The sequence below is a fragment of the Sinocyclocheilus rhinocerous genome, unplaced genomic scaffold, assembly GCF_001515625.1.
Source record: "Sinocyclocheilus rhinocerous isolate Xijiao unplaced genomic scaffold, SAMN03320098_v1.1 scaffold5192, whole genome shotgun sequence".
Taxonomy (NCBI): domain Eukaryota; kingdom Metazoa; phylum Chordata; class Actinopteri; order Cypriniformes; family Cyprinidae; genus Sinocyclocheilus; species Sinocyclocheilus rhinocerous.
Window position 1 is genome coordinate 53,780 of NW_015648516.1, and position 4,889 is coordinate 58,668.

Below are 4,889 nucleotides of genomic sequence, written 5' to 3' on the forward strand. Positions count from 1 at the left end.
ACTCTGCCTCTCGTTGTGATTGCAGTGTGTTATTCCAGCACTTAGGGAAATCTAGGAAGCCGACGGCAGCTCACCTCACTGTTGATGAGAGTAGCCTCCGGGCAATTAGCTCTCAGGGCTGCTGAGGGACTCGGGCCCAGTGCTGGCCCAGCTGTCTCAAGGCATAATAAATATTGACTCCTCATACTTCTCTTGTTCGTCTAAGTTAATTAAAGCACAGACTATTTGGCTTCAGTGTTGCCATATTGAATGTGAAGTACAGCATTCATCAGCTCTCATTGAAAACCTCATGAAGAGGGAGAGAGTGCAAAAAAATACTGAATAAAGCACAATTCAGATACTAAAGCAAATTTTTTAGAGGTTTCTTTTAATAATGATTGACAAGTAATCCAAGACATGAACAACAACAGAAAAAAAATAAATTAACTGCATGAAAATTACTCTTTCTCATTGATAACTACGGGAATGAATGCATGAGTACAGTGAGACATTTAGTTAAGATTATTTTCTTAAGAAAAAAGTAATCTTACATGTTTCTCCTCTAGAGATTCAGAAGAGATCCAAAGATGTCAACATACACAAGTCTGCAATTAAAGTTAGGTGATTTTTAATATTTGCACTCAAAGATCAAACTATTATTCTATCCACATACATTTTTAGAGCTCTATGTTGTTATTAAATGTCAGAAATTGATTTAATATTATACTGTAGCTTTTTTTGTTTTTTTTAATCTCCTAAATAATTGTAGAAACAATTAAACATTGAAAATACATCTTTCAAAAAAGCCAGTAATGGTCATTGTTACATTTTCCACCAAAATATTAAGCTGATTTCAACATTATTGATAACAACAATGTATCCTGTGCGTCAAATCAGCATATAAGATTGATTTCTGAAGGATCGTGTGACACTGAAGACTGGAGTGATGATGCTGAAAATTTTGCTTTGCAACACATGAAACATATAGAAAATATTTATTTTAAATAGTAATACAAATCCACAATAGTTATTTAACTGCATTTTTTATCAAATGAATGCAGACAAATAAATGCATAAGGCTTCTTTAAAAAATAATTAAAAAGAAAAATACTAACTGCCCATAGACTTTTGAACAGTAGTGTACATTTCATTAAGCAGTATTTCAGACAGTTACATGCCAATTAAGATTACAAGAACTAGCTGTATGTCTGTCTCTCACAGCCTCGTTTTCTTTTTCATCAAATTATGATTGATATGCATAGATGTTAAGATGATCCTTGTCACACCCACATTTTGACTGGTTTTACGTTCAATAAAACCAGATATAATACAGGCCTGCTTGGTTTAATTTGGAACAGGAACACTTATATTGTGACTTTCAGTCAAGGGCAGCAACAACTCTAAGAATCCATATATGCACAATGCACGATTCCTTTCAAAAACAGCTAGAAATAACAGAACAGAGACCAGCTATTTTTAACTTGACACGCTCTTCATGCATGGAAAAACAGTAAGAGTGCAAGAGCCAAACACATCCGTCTGACACTTACACTGAAGTTAAAAACTACTGGAATCAGATGTTTACCATCTGATCTGACCGTGGCATGCGTGGGCCTGAGAGGGATGACCTGATTGACCGAACCGCAGTGTTTGGGAACCATTTGGTTGCAGTACCGCTTGTTGCCACTAGAAATCAATTTACAGCTCAGGAAATAAACTCATAAACTGTTATAGATAGTGGCTGTCATTTGTAAGTCACTTTGAATAAATGCATCTGCTAAACGATTAAGCGTTAAAATTATTCCTATCGCCTCTTTTAGATGTCTTCAGTTCTCCACTTGAAACCAGCACGTCCTTGTTTTCCCACATCCAGCGCATAAATACGTTTCCAATAAAGGATTCACGAGCATAGCCTGACTCATGCCTCGCGCAATTTTCTCTCCGGCTTGTCTTTTCAGATTGTGCATGCAGGTAATGCAATGCTATCACCCCCAGCAGCGGTTCCCACTGCACATCAGCATGCTTAATTTCATCGTAACTCTCTCTCTCTTTTGCTCTCCTCGGCTCTATGGCTTCATTTATCATAGCGGCTCTGGAACATGTAATGCAACACTTCTACTGCAGACGCCCGAACCGCGTCCATCAGCGGCTTGCATGGTTAGTTTATGTCCTTCACTCGAGCCAGAAGCGTCTGCTCATGAAACATGTCTTAAACCGCTGGGATGTCTTTTGCTCAAGTGAGCGATTTTTCCAATGTAATGGACCCGGAACCCGTAGCTGTCAACATCGTCCTTGGGAGCAATGATGCTTTGACACACGGTGAGGAGTTTGTGTGTGGAACGTGATTACGGCAGATTGACCCGAGCGCGCGGGGGAAGCTTTGACGCAATGGGGTCGTTATGCCTAGAAAGAAATGCGCATTAAGGCATTGTGCCTGTGAAATGGCTACCACATTAGAGAAGATCATTCATTGTCATATCTGTCTTTGTTCTTTTGTTCTCTAGGTTTGGTCACCACAAGCTGACCGTCTCCTAGGCCTTTTTAATTCCGCCATAAAGCGCTTTTCATCCGTCTCGCACGTCACATCCGACAAATTGCTCGTCCTCATTTGACAAAGGCGAAAAAGAGACCAATCGGCATATAGATGAAAGTAATTGAGCTCAAATTGTTCCAGCACTTTATCTCGACTCCCTTATGTGTCAAGATAGTCAGTGTCATTTCTATAATGATGTTGTGGGAGGCTTTCTGTCTATTATACAAATGGTTTCCAGTGCATATAGGAGATCATTATCTAGAGTATAATGGCACTTATTGGTCAATTTGAGGATTAAAGTTATGGAATAAAGTGTGGGATATATCGATTTCATACATGATTATGAAAGTACCAGGTCTCATTTGGACATGTACAGTAGGAGGTAAGAGATTCGCTGTGTTATCTCAGGGGATCTTGAGACATGATATGAGACATGACACATGATAACTTGCTCTGAATCTATCAGAGAAACGATGTGAAAAGGCTGCTGGGAAGATTAGATGTTGTTGCGAGGATGTAGATTTCCCACGTAGACGCAAAAGCCCCAAATCAAGAGGTATTTTGTTCGGTCACACTATATATAATTGGGACACTGGAGCTTCACATATTTCAAGTCAACATGAAATCAAAATTGACCCTATTGATGAGTGTTCCTGGTTTTAGTATGCACAGTTCTATGTTATTTACTAAAAAAGCTCAGTAAAAAAATTAGAAGCAAGAGAAATATGGAATAATTAAATGTATTAAATTCCAATAAATAAATCATTAAAAATATTATAATTTTTTTATTTTATTTTATTTTATTGCACTTTGTCTATTTGCTCTTCATATTAATCATTAGTATTATTAGCTTACCGGCATGCTTATATAAAACACACACACACACAAAAGTACTGGTAATATTTTTATATTATCTATTAATTTTACTAACATTTCCGTTAACTCTAAAACACAACGCAATGTAGTGCAAAATTCAGAAATACATAAAAAAATATTGCAAAAGAAAAAAATATGGAAATTTCCTTCATATTACTGTTTTTACAGATTTTATGTAGTGTAGATCATGCAATTCTGACAACTTTAAAAAAAAATATGGAATTTGTCTACTGAAAGGTTTTTTTTTTTTTTTTAGAAAGATGTTTCAGCCGAACAATTGGTTCGTTGTTAAAAACAGTACCAATCCATTGAACACGCCGCACTTCTATGCCTCACAGCCTCATTTTCTTTTGTATCATAAATGAAATATGGCGCTAACCTAAATAAAGTATATTGAGTCCGAAATAAAAAAAAACAACCTTTTTCAAAATTGTTAATAAAAGATTGTTTGACTACGAGAATACAGTGTTTTACAGTCTAAACAAAATTCAGTCTTTCTACTTAAATTGTGAAATTTACTTGCATTTGATTTTTTTCAGTAAGCATTTGCTAGGGTTTTGAACAGAGTTGACGGCTCGTTTAATAGTCTGCGAAGACATGAATTGCATGCAGAAATTGACACAGTATAAACACACATAGGCTTCTAGATTATAGCTTTACAAAGCAGTGCCGTCCATTTGACCTGAAAATGTGCAGCGATTTCCAGCCTATTCCTCTCATTCCATTCAAATAGTATAATAAGACAATCCATTAAACATTTATCTTTGCATTAATTAATATTTAATATTAGCCGTCAGCTCGTGATATGGGGAGAATGGAATATAAATTCATATGCACGTCAGGCTTCGCAGATGAACTAAACCTTGTATGGCATGTTAAAAAGATCCCAGACATTCTTGGAAAACGTGCAATATAATGCATTTTAAATGAATTCCTGCATCATTCATTTCTTAGACAGTTCAAAAACTTTTAATTGGGCACTAATAAAACTTTGAGATGTTGAGACTGTTCCCACCAGTGGCGCTCCTAATGTAACGGTATACACTAGGAATGTATCCACAGGCTGGAGTTCCCATTATCAGGGCCTGGACAGGAAACTAGAGAGCAAGTTTGCACGTTGTCACTTAGCAAGCACTTTTGTACAAAGCGGCTCTAACAGAGTTAAATATTTAAGTATTTCTCGAAAACCACCTTTCATTCAGTCACTGTTGGTCAGCAGATCCTTATTCATAAACGGTGTGCCATGTTCATTTGCAATCAACATGTCACATTCAGTGCTTCTCCACTCACTCATTTATTCAGAATCAAATCATTGAAATCACTTACAGTGAAGGGATGTAAAGGCAAAAAGCATCTGCGAGTAAAAGCATATTTTTCTTTGAAGGCCATTCTAAAGTAGCTGTCTTTTTTTTTTTTAAATGCATGCAACATATAAAATATTTCATAATATTATAGTAGATGTTTTACTAGTGACTGATACTTTTTTCTAAAGGCATCAAAT